The sequence below is a fragment of the Lactuca virosa genome, chromosome 1 (assembly GCF_052849685.1).
Source record: "Lactuca virosa cultivar CGN04683 chromosome 1, Lactuca_virosa_CGN04683_v6, whole genome shotgun sequence".
Lineage (NCBI taxonomy): Eukaryota > Viridiplantae > Streptophyta > Magnoliopsida > Asterales > Asteraceae > Lactuca > Lactuca virosa.
Genome location: NC_136426.1, coordinates 273,011,847 through 273,029,758, shown reverse-complemented (window position 1 = coordinate 273,029,758; position 17,912 = coordinate 273,011,847).

Below are 17,912 nucleotides of genomic sequence, written 5' to 3'. Positions count from 1 at the left end.
TATCACACCCTTCCAGGGTGACACCTTCAGAAGCACCGTATCGCCGACCTGAAATCCAACTCTGATCGACATCGGTCAACATAACTCCTCTGCCGACTTGAGCGGTCTGTAGTATCTGCTTGATCTGTTGAATAAGCTTTGTGGTCTGAAGTACTACTTCAGTCCTTCCCATAACCATGTGACCAACCTCTCCCCAACAAAATGGGGTGCGAGACCTCCGACCGTATACGAGGTCAAATGGTGAAGCATGAATGTTGGAGTGATAAGTTGTAGGAGAACTCCGCAAAAGTTAGGTAGGAATCCAACTCCCACCAAAATCAATAACATAGGCCCGCAACATATCCTCAAGGGTCTGTATAGGCCACTCACTATGGTCGTCGTTCTGCGGATGATACGTAGTGCTGAAATGTAATCTCGTGCCCAGTTCCTCATGGAAGTTCTGCCAGAATCAGGAAGTGAACCGAACATCTCTGTCAGAAACAATGGATACCGGGACCCCATGGCGAGAAACGATCTCCCGGACATAAACATCAGCCAACTTTTGGGCCGAAAAACTCTCCCGGATAGCATTAAAATCCTTTGCCGTCTTCGGAAACTTGGTGATATAATCCATGGTGATTTGCTCCCTTTTCCACATGGGAACCTCCAGAGGCTGCAGCTTGACATGCTGCCTCTAATGCTTGGCCTTGACCCTCCTGCAGGTCAAACACCTCTCGACCTACCAAGCTATCTCTCTCTTCATGAACGACAACCAGTAAATCAATCTCAAATCCCGATACATCTTGGTGGCCCCCAGGTGTATAGAAAGGCGAGACTTATGAGCCTCCTCCAACACATTCTGCCTGATCCCACCAGAAAATGGAACCCAAACCTGACCACACCGGCTCAACAACCCTCAACTATTTGCGACAAATCTGTCCATCTCACACCTGATCCGTTCCTTTTTCCAGTTCTCCTTCTGGACTCCCTCTAACTGAGCCTCTCTGATTAATCCCAAAAGCGGAGAATCAACATATATCCTCATACACATCTCCCACACCAAAGACCCAGCCAACTTGCGGCTCAAAGCATCCGCTACCACATTCGCTTTACCCAGATGGTAAAGGGTCTTGGAGTCATAATCCTAAACTACGTCCAGCCACCTGCGCTGCCTCATGTTCAGGTTTGGCTGATCCATAGTATGCCTCAAACTCTTGTTATCAGTGTAGACAGTACAACGGACCCCATAAAGATAATGCCTCCAAATCTTGAGGGAAAAAACCACTGCCCCCAACTTTAGCTCATGCGTAGGATATCGCGTCTCATGCGGCTTCAGCTTCCGCGAAGCATAAGCAATCACTCGTCCTCTCTGCATGAGGACTCCCCCCAAACCAGTGATTGATGCATCACAAAACACAACAAAATCCTCAACTCCCTCCGGGAGGGTAAATACCGGGGCGTCGCATAACTTCAACCAAAGAGTCTCAAAAGCCGACTGCTGCTCAGGTCCCCATTGGAAATCCACCCCCTTCCTCGTCAGACGAGTGAGGGGTACCGCAATCTTGGAGATGTCCCGAATAAATCTCCGATAGTACATTGCCAAATCCAAGAAACTCCTGATATCTGAGGGAGATTTCAGAACCTCCCACTGCATTACAACCTCGATCTTGGCCGGATCGACCAAAATCCCATCCCAGTTAACGAGATGCCCTAGGAACTGAACCTCTCGTAACTAAAACTCACACTTCGAGAACTTGGCATAAAGCCGCTCTCGCCTCAAAATCCCCAGAAGCTCTCGAAGGTGCTCCTCATGCTGCTCTTTGGTCTTGGAATACACCAATATATCATCAATGAACAGGATAATTGATCGGTCGAGCATCGGCCTACATACCCAATTCATGAGATCCATAAATACTCCAAGTGCATTGGTGAGCCCAAAGGGCATCACCATGAACTCGTAATGCCCATAGCCAGTCCAAAACACGCTCTTCTCCACGTCCTCCTCTCTCACTCTCACCCGATGATACCTAGACCTCAGATCAATCTTGGAGAACCAAGATACACCCTGCATCTGATCTAAGAGGTCATCAATCCGTGGAAGGGGATAACGGTTCTTCTTCACAAACAGTATTGGTGCTCCCCACGGAGAACTGCTCGGTCTGATGAACTGCTTGCCTAGCAGCTCCTGAAACTGAGATGACAACTCCTGCATCTCAGGTGCTGCCAAACGGTGGCCGCACCTCGCACAAGATCAATCCTGAACACAACCTATCTCTCAGGAGGCACACCGGGTAACTCCTCCAGGAAACCATCCACAAACTCCATGAAAACTGGAACCTTGAAACCGAAATATGATCCCCAACTCGAGTATCAACCACATAAGCCAAATAACCTGCATACCCGTGCTGAATATAGTGACGAGCCCTGGCTGCCGAACAAAACCCTAAACCAACCCTGGTGCCTCTCCAGAGATATCCAGTGCTCCCCACTTGGGGTTTGAACTACCACTCACTGGCCCTCACAATCAATCATGACATTAAACCTGCTCAGTCAGTCCATACCCACTATCACGCATGCATCCCCCATGGGGATAGGGATCAAATCAATCGGATAAGGCACCCCAATAATCTACAATATACAACCCTGACACACTGCAGATGAAGAAACCCCATGTTCGTTGTCGATGGAAACTCACAACGGACACTCTAACTCCCCAATAGGCATATCAAACTCCCTACTGAATGACCGATGTACAAAGGACTGACTCGCGCCCGAGTCAAATAACACAAGAGCAGGCAAAGAGTTCACTAAGAACATACCAATTAGGAGCATATATATGAGCATAACATAAAACCTAATCAACAGAATAATAAATAGAAACATATTGGCCACGATGTTTGATGCCGACCTGGCCTCCTCTGTCGTGCGCTGGAAAGCACGACCTCGAGCCCTGGGGGGTTCCGCCCCGCCCTGACTCCCATCCGTGATCCTCAGAGTAGTTGGTGCTGGAGCTTATTATGGCCTAACAACAAGCGAGGGACAGTTGGCCTTTACATGTCCAACCTGGTCGCAGTGGTAACAAATCCTGGAACTGAGTGTTGGGGCTTGCTGACGGCAATCCCTCGCCAAATGGCCCTGCCGGCCATAATTGTGGCACCCATAAGATGATCGGTAAGCACCCTCATGAACCTTGCCGTACTTCCCACAAGTACGGCCCTTCCGACCTCAAATATAATATTAGCAGATTTAAACTGCTTCGGCATAGGCTGCGACTGCACCAGGGCCGGTCTCTGCTCCCTCGTCTAGACCTCCATATCAATCTCACGCCGCCTGGCAGCCTCCTACAACTCCAACATTGAACCATACCCCTGAGTGGATACATACTGCATGATGTCCGTCTTGACCATGCTCAAGTAACGGGTCATCCGAGCTTGCTCAGAAGAAGCAAACTCAAGACAAAACATGGCCCTCACCGTGAACATCTTGGTGATCTCTGTCACCGAATCTGTCCCATGTCTCAAATCCAAGTACTCCTGAGTCAACCTCTCACGTTCCATCAGCAGAACATATCTAGAGCAAAACATCTCCGAGAACTACTCCCAATTCAATGCATTTCTCTGCTCAGGAGAATACGAGCTAGTAACAAGTCTCCACCAATCCTTCACTACGGACCTCAGAAGGTTCAGAGCACACCTGACCTTCTGGTCAGGTGGGCATGATCAAGTATATAAGCACCCCTCAATGTCATACAACCGTCCCATGGCTATATTTGGATCCTGAACTCCTTCGAAAGTTGGGGGCTTCGTATTGTCGAAGTCCCGATATTGGAAGACCCTCCCATCACCAACCCCAACAGCGGCAATGGTTGCGGTGGATGCAGCAACAACAGTCTCAAAGAGGGAAGCATATCGCTCATCAAAGTACTCCACCATGGCGGTCTTAATAGACGCAAACATCTCGAGCAACTATGCCCGAAATTGAGCAACAACCTCCTCTTGAAGGATCTCTCTAATCGTGTCCTCGGACACAGCCGACCCATTTTGGCCACCTATCCCTGATCTGGATCCGGATCCTGCCTCGAAACACCGCGTCATCACCATACTGAAAATAAACCCGAGAGATATCAGATAACATGAAAATCATACCAAGGGAACCAACTCCCAACAAAACCCTAGGGGTTGTGACTTCCTTGTTACGCGTACGGGTCCTGTTCTTCCAGTAGTACAGACCCATACTACCTTCCACACCTACCCGTATTTGTCTCAGAGGATCATCACAACAACCCTAACAATACACACTAGCATATGCATACACTCAATCCTAACTTCCTAGAGGAAGGCTAAACATTACAAAACTGGCCGACTGACCCCACCCAACACATCCATGAAATTTCCACCAACCCTGCAACACTCGTGTATGCTAATCATACATAACACTGGATCCTATAGACAGTCTATTACCTGATTCCACCCTAAGACCATCATCAAACATGAACAGGAAATAAGGCCAAACCAAACATTATCAAGCTATAGAATCTTCGTTATGTACAACTATGATGCATATACTAAGCAACTATAGTAATGATGTCAATTTCATATAAGGAAAAACCCTAGGCTATCAGGCATCATATAACCAGGCAATCTGGCAATTGCTAAAGATACCTAGCCTATCACTAGCATGATGTTATAAGATATCACAAGATCAAATAACAGTGTGGTAATTTGGGGTCTACTTACTGGCTTCGTCTCATCGTACATATTGCATCCTCTTTGATTTTTTTAGAATAATTTGAAAAATATTATTATTATTATTCCAATTTATTTTTTAGTTTTTTAAAAAAAAATCTTTTTCCTTAGTTTGAGACTGCATTCACACGAGTGTTCCTCCAATTCACTAAAACCAAGGCTCTAAACCAAGGCTCTGATACCAACTTGAAACATCAATAAAAATCATGACAATTTTAAAATTTTAAAATTACAACCCAAATCCATAAAGTGTTTACAACAATAGTTTTCAAAACATTTCCGACATTAGAATTTCCCAAAATCATGGATCATAATCAAGAGGATGTGTAAGGTCACACCTTCGCCTTCCTGCGGTCATCCGAAGTACCTAAAACATAACCCAATACTATAAGCCAACGCTTAGTGAGTTCCCCCAAAGTACCAAGACATAACCAAATAGCATATATAATAACAACATGCAATGGGTCCAAAGCTAAAAGATTGGATTACCCCTGAGCCCACAACATAAGTCTGGCTTACCCTCGGGGCCCATAGCTTGTGTCTGGCTTGCTCCCTGACCAGATCAGTCATCAGACTGAAATAGCACCAAGACCTCAGTACGAGTCTAGAATACCACCCGATCCTCAAGTCGTATCTGGAATGCTCATGAGCCCTCAATATGAGTCTGACATTCCCTACCCGACCCTCAGCTCATATCTGGAATGATACAATGTTTGTTGGATACTGAACGGAGCAGTACAACCTCAACCGAACATAATATGTCGACATATACCAGATAATAAACATATACAGATAATCATGAAAACAACATCACAGGTAGTCCTACAGATCTAGCAAACTAGCTTATCAATAACTACCATAATCATGCATATCTATTCCACACTCAGCATATTTGTGAATATCAAACCAATGTGTCGGCCTTGGTGCCTTCGACCCGTAAGTACAGTGAGGAAAACTCACCTCGCAAACTGGACATAAGCTGATGAGGTCTCGAATCTGAATCTCAGCTCCAACCGTCTCTTATTCCAACAATATGACCAATCTCAATCAAAATCCAAAAATACCCATAATGCCCTTAAGGTCAAACTTGTTCAAAGTCAAATTGGTCAACCAACTAAGTGTAACGCCTGTGTTTCTGGGCTCGTCATTAATGTTGATGTAATAGCCTAGGTTAACCTTTGTAAACCGTTTTGAAATAATAGAAGTGTATTATTTGAGTATTATGTGTTTTGTGCTTAATTGTGTGACTTAAATGAATTAAGGATAAAAATAAGCGTCAAAATAAAATATTAGATAAAGCCGATATCTAAGGATAATGTTGTAGTGGTTGAAACGAGGTTGCCGAATATATAAACAATGCCGAAATCCGAGTTATAACGAAGAAGTTATGACCTGTCGAAGTTTCGCGACAGAACCGGCACGACGCTGAATGACGTAAAAAGGGAATTTACGATGGAGAGATATTTAGCCTTAGTGATCTAAACAAAAATCGTAGAGTTCGTTAAACTGAGAGCGTGCATAAAAAGAATGCCCAAATCTGACTTCGTATGAGGAAGTTATGATTTTTCTAAGTTTCAGCTTAGTAGTATGCAGCCCGAAACTCGAATTTGATATCGAGTGATTTTTGGTCGAAACAATCTAAACGAGAATCGAAGATCTCATTATTAGTAGTGCAACGGTAAAAAGACAGACGAAAACAGAGTTCAGATGAAGGAGTTATGAATTTTGAATGGAGTTTTCCTGTCCCGGCCTACTAAAAATAATATAATAAAAATAAATCAAAATTAGCCGACGGAGTCTAAACGAGAGTTGTAGAGCATAATCTCCTCTACGCGTGGATATAAAGAACGTCGAAATCAGAGATCGTATGCGAGAGTTATGATTTTCTGAAGTTCGAGGCACGCATCCCAAAGGGGGTACGCCCCGCGTTCAGTACTTGGCTCCGGATTGGCCACGTCGATGCTGACTTAGCGGATAAGGGATAGGATCGGAACCCCGATCCTATGCACCGCGTTCGAAGGGAACGCCCAGCGTTCGCGACACACTTCAGCACTATAAATAGATCACAAAGCCAACCGAGTTTGGTTGCCAAATCTCTTCTCTCTCACTCCTTATTACCTCTTTTTACGTGCAAAGTATACCCCCGAAGCCCTGGTATCATCCCGAGACCCGAAGCGAGTCCCGAAGCCCCGAAGATCCAGAGAAACAGAGTTGTCGAGCCGAAATTCTGCCCGCGAGAAGCCCGGTTTTTGTGAAGATCTCCCGATTTCATCGAAGAATATTATTCTAATAGACGAGGTGCTGTCCGATCAACGTCTTATCAGGTGAGTGTGTAGTTACTTTATTCTAACACATAAATACGAAGTAATCTCTATAAAATACGTGCTATGTGTTTATACGTTATGTGTTATTTGAAATGAGTATTGATCGAATGTTTTATACATGTTTTATGTTGTATATATATTTTTTTATCTACAAAGATGCTGGGTAGAACATGGCTAGATAGTGGATGTGTGATGAAATAAAATGATGAGAGGCCTCAATGTTGTTGTTGATCTAGTCATCTAGCAGAGTATGGATGACGACCACAGACTCTTTCTAGACAGTCCAGTGGAACGCTAGCAGGCTCATAACCTGTAGGTGTTGTGAACGATGTGTTCACCGGTGTACTCTATCCCCCTCATGGTTGCCTTTAGGACATTTATTTTGGAGGAAACCCATTCGCAGTAATGTCCATCCCGATGAAAATCCTAGATTAGGTCCTTGGTAATAGAAGTTGTTGTAGGGACGTAAAGTGAGGATAACGGGAATGGGTAATCGGGTTATTGTTGGTTGATGAACTAAATATAATTATTTATTGTGGGTTGAAAACCCTATATGCTCACCAGGCTCCCAAGCCTGACCCACTCAGTTTTTCTTTGTATTACAAGTAGTGGCACGAGAGCATAAGTTAGATGACATTGTCAAGATATTTTTGGATTATAGACCAGTAGTTATATGTAACTGTTCTAAGGTCTATTTTGTATTGTTTATGCTTTTGGTATGTATCGGAACATGACATCCCGAGATTTTGTTATATAATGAAAATACATTTCTTTATGAAATGCTTTGATAAATTCTTATCATGTTTTGTTTTGGGAACAAATTCTGCAACTCTTTTAATCAAACGATTACTCTGAATATATTTTAAAAAGCGTAAATAAAATCGGTCTTTTCTGGCCGTGATTTTGGGGATGTCACACTAAGTCAACTGAGTCAACCCAGCCAAGTCAAATCAACAGAGTCAACTCAGCCAAATCGAATCAGGGTGAATATATGCGGCGTACACCGAAGGTATGCTAGGCGTACTCGAGTTCTCGCATGTTGACCACCATCAGGAGGCTGACCTCGTACGCAGGGCATACTCCGAGTACGCGGGGCGTACTCCCAGAACCCCAAGACTTCCATTAAGAGGTTAATGGCTAAAGCTCTTACATCCATACTGCAGATCCATGGCTAAAATACTCTTAGGAGTCATAAAGTCTCCGACTTTATGACTTCGCATGTCCAATAATTTCTTAACTCAAGGTCTTAATCCATTAAGACCTTGTACATGATGCATGGAGCAAAACTAACCATTTGGGACCCATTTTTATGACTCAAGACCCTCCCAAAGGTTTGAAAAGATGAGTTAATGGGTTAAGAACATGCTTTGTTCAAGAATCATCATTTTGGGATGAAAAATAGACTTTAAAGAGCAAAACTGTAGATCTACAAGATGGAGTGGAAAAGATGCAAGCTCTATACCTTGTTGAGGTTGCAAACAAGCTAGAACTCCCAGATCTACAATGCACTCCACTCCAAGGTCTTCACACCAACTTCTTCTTTCTTCAAAACCACTCCAAAATCTCTTAAAGGCTCACAAATTGGCTTCTTTTTGCTCTAAGGTTGCTTGAGGGTCGAAAGCTCTTAAAGAGTCTGGATAAGAATAGGGTTTATATCCATAAAGATGCTTAAATATGAGCCAAGTCCCCAAAATTAGGGTTTTGCATGCCACCGTCTTACACACAATGTACGAAGTGTACGCCCAACGTACTAAGGCACTCCTTAGTACGCTTAGCGTACACCCACGTACGCATGGCGTACTCATCCGGCCCAAAATCCACCAAAAGCCACATTGTGCCCCTTTTTACCATTTCTTAACTTATAGACCAAAATGCAATGTACTAAAATCATAAAGCCCAAGATTAGAAGTACCTTAACATCGGGATGTTACATGCTAGCTACAACCTGATGGTCAAGTCGAAGCATGCATTACTTTCTAAACTTTGGTGACATTCGATAAAGCATGGTCTCGGGGATTACAACTGTCATAAGCTCAATTATAGGAACTCATCATAATATTTTTCAAACACACTTCTAAAGGGATGCCTTGAGGAAGTAGTAATAATATACACAAACTCATAGATGCGAGTCAAGAAATCTAGTAGTACGTACAAAACTATAAGTATTCCAAGATGGTAACAACATAAGTACATGAATAAAGAATTACTAGGAAGGTACGAACCTAGTAAGCAAGAGTATTCTTAGGATACTAACATCAAGTAACCTTAAGCATATAGTAAGACTTACTAAAAAAAAGAACTCAAGAGTTAAGTAAATAGAAACTACACAAATTAAGTTAAAGGACCACTATATTCACAAACCAATATCCTTCTCGAAATCATTAACATATTTTTCATATTATCAAAAACCTGTGAACTCCCTAACATTATGTTGACCTTTTAAAAATCACCTGTATTCCTAGGAAATGGACAAAGATAAAATATATTGTTCATTACGACATTGACCAATCCATGGAGCCACTGGAAAGCCGCTAAAAAAATTCAACTATCAAGTCAAAACTGTAGCACTTATGTAATCGTACAATTTATGTATGGAAATGATATTTATGCTACATGAATGTTTATACTAATCTATGTATGTTCAACGTCTGTAATCCAATATCCTAACGTCACACCGCCTGACATTTCCTCCGCCGGCCAGGGGTGTGACAAGAGGTGTGTAGAATGTGTTGGATAAGGTGTCGAAGTCCATAATTATATTTGGTATATACATGACCCGACCTGGCATGGTCCATTTGGGTTGCATGGCATCATGCATTTGGATAAACTAAAGTGAGAGAAATAACACTTATGGTTTATTAATATATTATAAGTTCTAATATATTAATAATATTATTTAATTAGTATTGATCAAGAATTAATCTAGAATTAATTAAGTGATCAAAAGGTGACTAATTAAATATATGGGTTGATTGTGTAAATCATCCATACTTTTGTAGTGGGCTAAATGCTTCATGGATTATCAACTTGGGCTAAAACCCATAGGATGCTCCATGGAAGTTTAAACCCATGGGTCATGGAAATGAAGAGCCATGTTACATTAGGGTTTACATGGTGTAACCCTAATTGTAACACACTATATAAGAACCCTTATGTTCACCAAAATCGGCTACACTAAGAAATAGAGAGGGCAAGCCGATTTTAGAAGTGTTCTACATTTCTATCAAGTCATTCCAATAGCATTTGGTGTTGTGTGAAACATTTGAGGCATCACACTTGGGGTGCTAGGCTCTCAACGTTTTCAAGGAATCAAATCAACTACAAGGTATGTAATTTTAGCTATCCTTTATGTTTAAAAGTTCCCCATGTATGCTAGATAGGATTTTGAATCTTGGAAAAAGTATTTTTGCATGTATCTTAGTCAAACATAGATCCAAGGTTTCTAGGGTTGCATGTACACCTTAGGAGTGTTAGAATGCTCAAAACCCATCAGTGGTATCAGAGCCTAGGCTTGTTTATTTGATACTTGATGCAAAATAGCTGGAAAAGTCGAAATTCTTGCTGTCTGCACACGGGACTCGCCGAGTCCATGGGGGGACTCGACGAGTCCAAGCGTATCTTCAACCAACTCGGCGAGTCAGTTCATGCACTCAACGAGTTGGTCAGGCAGAATGCAGATTTTCGATTCTAGCTGCTGGAAATGGACTAGAAACATTACCCTAAACTGTTTTGGTGTTATAAAACTTGTTTTAGATGGTGTAATGGTTGTTCTAATCCATTTACAATGGCTAACATCAAAATCTCATGTTTATATGTGTTCATATGTTCTTGAAATTTTGATAGGCATATTCATGTTCTTATGAGTTCTTGATAGATCATAGGAATTAATTGTTAAAATTGTTTAATGTTTAATTCATGATCATTATGTGTTTTAATGGAATCCATAATTTGTCCTCAAGTTATGGATTACCAAAAGTCTTTCTTTTAAAGTCCATTAAAGAACCACATAGGTTACATAAAATGAAAAGTCACTCATTTTATTACATCATTAACTCATAAGTTATGAAAGATGAAAAGTTTTGAAAGTTAAAAAACTTGCCCTCAAGTTTTGGAACATGTAAAGTCACTTTAAAAACTTTAAGTTCCAACCCCTAGAATTTTAAAAGTTAAAATTCAACCCTTATACTTTATAATATTATAAGTTTAATAATAATTAAATATGTATAAGAACAAAGTCGTTTTACCGTTAGTAGGTCTCATTCACGAAGCCGGTCTATAAGGGGGGTATAAGGTTGTTGCCTATAAAATGGCAGCTTAATGGGTGTCCACTCTCACCCACGACTTCCTTGATCGGTGGAGGGTCGTTGTGACAACCGTCAATTTTTGGCCAAGTCAAAGTCAACTAAAGTCAACGAGTCAAACCGGTCAACTCATCTAACCCTTCTATATTAGTGTTTCCATTATGATTCTTATTATACTACTCGTAATCTTAAAATAAAGTATCACTTAGAGTTTTCACGTGTTCGGAAATTCTAAACCCTAATTAGGGTAAGTGATGAATCTACTCGATAAAACATTATTCCATACCCCTCGGGAGCATATAACATTAATAACAAGGCTTAACAGAGTGTAAGAACCTTGCGTTGCAAAGCCAAACACTCAAAAAGGTCACAAAAGAAGTCTCTCCAAATCTCTTTCACTCTAACTCTCCCAAAACTCTCTAAGTAAGAGAAATCTCTCCAAGAATGTGAAATCTCTCTTAAATCTCTCCAAGAATGTCAAATCTCTCCCAAATCTCTCCAAGTATGTCAAATCTCTCCCAAATCTCTCTCTGTATGAGAAATCTCTCCAAGAATGTCAAATCTCTCCCAAATCTCTCCAAGTATGTCAAATCTCTCCCAAATCTCTCTCTGTATGAGAAATCTCTCCAAGAATGTCAAATCTCTCCCAAATCTCTCCAAGTATGTGAAATCTCTCCCAAATATCTCTCTGAATGAGAAATCTCTTCAAGTATGTGAAATCTCTCCCAAATCTCTCACAGTATGTCAAATCTCTCCCAAATCTCTCTCAACTTCTTAGAATCACCCGGGGCATCCCGACCCTCGAATTAGTCGAAAACTGCTCGAAAACGGAAGTCTACGCGAAAAACAGCCTTAAGGAGCAGAAACCCCTCTTAGGGACCGAAACTCCTCTTAGGAGCCGAACCTTTTAGGAGCCGAACCTCTTAGAGCCGAACCTCCTGAGAACCGAAACCCTCTCAACCGAAATGGACCGAGCGCTCTGTCCATTTCGGTCCTCTGACAAGTCCGAACCGAGACTGACTTTCGGCTCTACCCTTCTCACCTTCGGTCCGAGAGCTGACCTTCGGTCCGAGGAGCTTGAGTTTCTGTCCGAGGAGCGAGCCTGCGCAACCAAGACCGAGCCTCGCCTTCTGTTCTTCTCCTCGCGCTCTCGGTTCCTCTTCCCCTTCTCTCGGATTCCTCTCCAGCAACCGAACCTTCGGCCCAGACTTCAGATTTTCGCCTATATTTCCCGGTTTTTGACCATTTTCACGTATTAAGCCCGTTTTTCGAGATTTTAATGCGGGATTTTCACCCAAACTCATATTTTAACATAATAAACCCCAAATATTCATATTTTAATTATATTTTGGGGAAAATCCTTGCCTAAGAATAAAATCTAGTAGGTAAGATTTATGGCTGAAGTGTTGACTTTGCTTTAGTGTATGACACAAGCAACCCCCATGCCCACTCCATTAACCACCCTTGTCCTTCCACCATACCTGGTCATTCAAGAGTACTTTCCCCACCATTTGACCAACCATACTCTTGGTCAAGGGCTGAAAACTATTATCTCTCCTCATCTTTCTCTCATTCTCTCATTTTTCCTCCAAGGAACAAACACTTTTTCTCTCACTTCTCTCTCTCACAAATTCGAGATTCAAGGGCTGATCATCAAGTTTTCCTTCACTTTTGATCTTCAAATCTTCAAGCATCTCCCAAGTGTTCTTGAGTTGAACACTTCTTTTCTCCACCATCCATCTACTGAAATCACTCAAGGTGAGTTCATACCCCTATCTTTTCATGTTTTCTTAAGTTTTAAGGGGGGGGGGGGGGAATACAAGTTAAAACACCAAGAACACAACTAAACTCATTTAACAGCCTTCATCAGAAAGGTTCAACTCCATTCACGGACTGTTTTGGTCAACTTAAACTTTTTAGCTTTCAAAACTGTATTAGGTGCAAATAGTTCAGGTTCATACCTTTAAAATGACTACTTGCACATCACCATACGATTTTTCTACGATTTATGGTGATTTTTACAAAACTGCCTATCATTTCAAAAACGAATTCGGACCAGTCTGTGAATATGAACATTTTAACACAAGTTAAAGACTTCCAAAAATCATAACAAAAATTATGACCAAACTAGACACATTTTATGAACTCTCAGAAGTTACGAATTCAGTTTTCGACTTCGTATGATTTTTCTATGATTTTTCTAAAACAGTGTAGAAAGGTAAAAATCTAGATAACAGCTTATAACTTTCATCACACTTTGTAACTTGTTGAGCAAAGTGTTAATAGTTGAAGATTTCATATTTTACATGTGTTTCTTGTTGTGGTATAATTATATAACAGAAAAAACTCACTGGATTGTAAGAACCCTCCAATATTACCATTAGTACAAAAATAAAGCATGATAACACATAGTTATATTTTGCTATACGTTCGACTTTCATAGAAAAGGGTCCTTATCCATCGCAAACAAACATGCTAGAACTATAATAGGTATAGTTTGGGTTCACTACTACTACCACCGTTTGATAAACTATAGTATGCATAATTCATGTTCACTATCACTACCACTATTTGGTGAATTATGATATGTATAGTTTATGTTCACTACTACTACCACCGTTTGATAAACTATAGTATGCATAATTCATGTTCACTATCACTACCACTATTTAGTGAATTATGATATGTATAGTTTATGTTCACTACCACCATCACCATTTGATAAACTAATATGCATAATTCATGATCACTATCACTACCACTACTTGATGAATTATGATAAGCATAGTCTCGGTCTTTGGGTTGTAAAACTACATTACGTCTAGATTTGTTAGGCTTCAGCTATAATTGCTAAGTGTATATGCTATAGTTATATAAGAATGTAGTCACAATCGACTTAGAATTGGTGGGCCCGCCTCATCTCCTGTTCCTTGTTTGGTTGTGGACCTAGGGCAGACCCATTATATTCAACGGTTTATTTAACTTAAATTTTATATAACTTACATACACTGGTCGATTATAGAAGGAATCTATGGCTCCCTCTAGGGTTCATTATCGCATAACATAGAAGCATTCATTTCACTTAACTAAGAAAATATGGGATTTTCTGGAAACATACTTTGTCGCTTTTACAAGGAAAACGGTTTCTTTCTCAAACAAAACTCTTATGAACTCACCAACTTAATTGTTGACACTCTTTCAAAACTACTTGTATTCTCAGGAAATCAGTGACACAGGAAAACATCGGCACTTTGAGGATGGGACGTTAAATCGTCAAACAGTTTATTTTGTCATCATAATGTAATTGATTATGAAACATGTAAACATATACTATGGTGTAACATTTTCAATTATATTTATGATGGTTGTATTTACTTTGAGCACTATTATACTCGTTGTTGTGATACTTTACATGAAGTCCTCCACCCCCGAACGTTTCTGCCATCCTTGGTTTTGGGTGTGACAGATTGGTATCAGAGTATTGTTTATAGTGAACTAAGTATATCGAACCACATAAGATTTACAAACTATAAATGCATTGGGACTAAGGTCTCTGATTTAACATTTTCAAATAACTATACTTTTAGAAATAAATAGTTTCTTGTTAAAAAGTATACATGCATGTATACATACTAAGGTCAGCATCATTCTAGAACAAAACAAAAGTTGTGATTGTTGAATGGCACAAGTAGGCTTGGGGATGTATAGTCAGGTCTGGGAATGACATAGCCTGATCAACTATGTCTAACCCAGAAGTGATTAGCATATGCCCGGGAATGGTTGTGGCGTTGCAACAAGTCTAAAAACTTACCAATTCTATCTACAAACAAGCAGTGAAAAACATAGATCAAACATTAAAATACTATAGGAGTATTTTGTGATACTATAACCAACTTATGTGAAAACTAAAGACCCATATTAGTAGGTCTATAATGACTGAGTGCATACGCTAAGGTTATACATAATTAAAGATATTATAGACTCAGAATCTATGACTATTGCTCTACTTCCTGTTCGTTGTTTGGTTGTGGACTTAGAGTAGAGTCATTTATTCGAAGGTCTATTCTATCTTAGGTTATGTATAACTGGTATGCACTATGTGATTATAGACATGACTGATAAGGATCACCCCCTATAAATAACTATAGGATTAGACGTCTGTTAATTATCTCTTCTACCCCTATTCTCGCACAAGCAACATGGCAAGAGCTCAACTACCAGGAAACCCCTATTCTCCTACCCAGGAAGATGGTGGTTAGAATGAAGAAAGCCCCGGAGAGGCCCTGAGGAAACAATAGATAAGACCCAAAGACAATTCAGATGAAGATCCGGAGGAAGCGAAACCAAAAATAAGGCAAAGACAAAGAAGAAATAGGAGAAGACTCTGACGAAGAGCCCGAGACCTACAATACACCCTCCAGTCGCCACACCCCGACGAGGCTTCCATGGTCTGACACCTCGATAAGCTGTAGATATACAGACGGAGTTAGGAACAAGATTGACACCCTCCCCATGACATGGATGAGGCTTCTACAACCTCAATCAAGGATGATTAGTAGACAGGGCCCTCCTCGTCATAATGCGCTGCGTCATTCACTTGAGCGTACAAACACGAGCATCGGTCAGCCAAAATCATGGAGGTTGGCACTACCACCTAGGTCACCGTCAAAGTTTTTCCTTACATTAACAAAAACGTAGACATATTATAAGGTCAAACTTTCCTGAACTCTATGAACTAGAGTATATCAATAAAAATCGGCATGCATGCTATTTCATTGGGAGTCTACCACACATTTCATAACAAGGTATTGCAAACGATTTGCTTATGATAACTCTAAAAGTACTTAATGTATACCTCAAGGTTATGTGTAATTAAGAGGCGATCGACTTAGAAATGGTGAGTCCGCCTTGGGTCCTGTTCCTTGTTTGGTTGTGGGTTCAGGGCACTATCAAACCTTAATTACACACGACTAGTATATGTCGAGTAATCTTAGGAGTAGACCAGGCATGGAACAAATCACAAGATTACATTCGAGTCACTACTGCTAAATTCATTCATATGGACTTTCGTTATAAATTGCACGCAAGATTCTTTTAAGTCGAACATAATACAGAAAAATCTAGTTCAATAACAACCGACTTGTCACTACTATTGGAGACTTACCATCTGTCGTATTTACAAACTTATAACAGGACTATGCCGCCAAAGAAAAAGTCCAGACCCTCAGGCAGCGCAGCAGCACCACCACCTCCGCCACCACCTTCACAGTTTGATCCCACAATGTTCCAAGCTGCAGTAACAGCAGCTGTGGCAGCAGCAATGTCACAAATTGGTACGAATGGTATCGGTGGTGCTGGATCTGGAGCCACAAACTCTAACCACGGGGACAATACAGGACATACGAAGGAATGTTCGTACAAAGACTTCACCAATGCCAGACCCGATTCATTCAATGGCAGCGGGGGAGTCATCGATTTGATGCAATGGTTCGAAAAGACCGAGACGGTCTTCGAAATTTGTGCATGCCCCGAAGCAAGCAAGGTCAAATTTGCAGCTTACACTTTCTCTGGCCGGGCCCTCACTTGGTGGAAAGGCCACGTTAAGTCACTAACGCTTGCAGCGGCTAACTCGTTAAGCTGGGAGGACTTAAAGACGATGATGATGAAAGAGTATTGCCCCAGGGGCGAAGTGCAAAAACTAGAGCAAGAACTATGGGACCTCAAAATGACGGGCTCTGACCTTGCAGCTTATACCGCCCAATTCTGTGATCTAGCACTCCTTTGTCCCGCTATGGTCACCCCGGAAGACAAAAAGTTGGAGCGATACCTCTGGGGATTGTCCTCCGAAATTCAAGATAGCGTCTTGGCCTCAAGACCAACTACCTTTGAGAGTGCCAAGGAATTGGCACAACAACTCATAGACCATCGTGCCAGCCATGACGCTACGACAACCACCCCTAACCGATCAAAAGGAGAGAACAACAAAAGAAAGTTCTGGGACAACAAAAAGGACCAACCAACCTAGGACTTCACTAAGAAGCAACAAAGCGTTGCTGTTCATGCTGCTACAACCCTCACCACGCCAGCTCCCACAAATCGATATGTTAGAACCCTTCCGAAATGCAACAAGTGTAGCTTCCATCACACTGGGGCTTGCCGGGAGTTGCATTGCATAAATTGCAACAGGAAGGGACACACCACCCGTTTCTGTAAGGCACCAGCACGACCCATCAACCAGGTCCCCGACGTTGGAGCAAGCCCAACTTGTTACAAGTGCGGCGAAACGGGACACTTTAAAAGGAACTGCTCAAGAGCAAGAGATGCCGGCGATGGTGGAAGGGTGCTTGCGATCACCGCAGGAGAGACCACCCCGGAACCGCCCGTAAATATCAGTACGTGTTTCTAACATCGACGTTTAAATTCTAAATTTCTTTCATTGCTAAATCTAGCATCGATTAAAGTATATCAACCATGAATCTCGAGAACACGGCAAAACCGAAATAAGTCTTATCATCTATATAAAAACGCAGGGTTTTTACTAGTGAATCTATGATGGCTAGTGT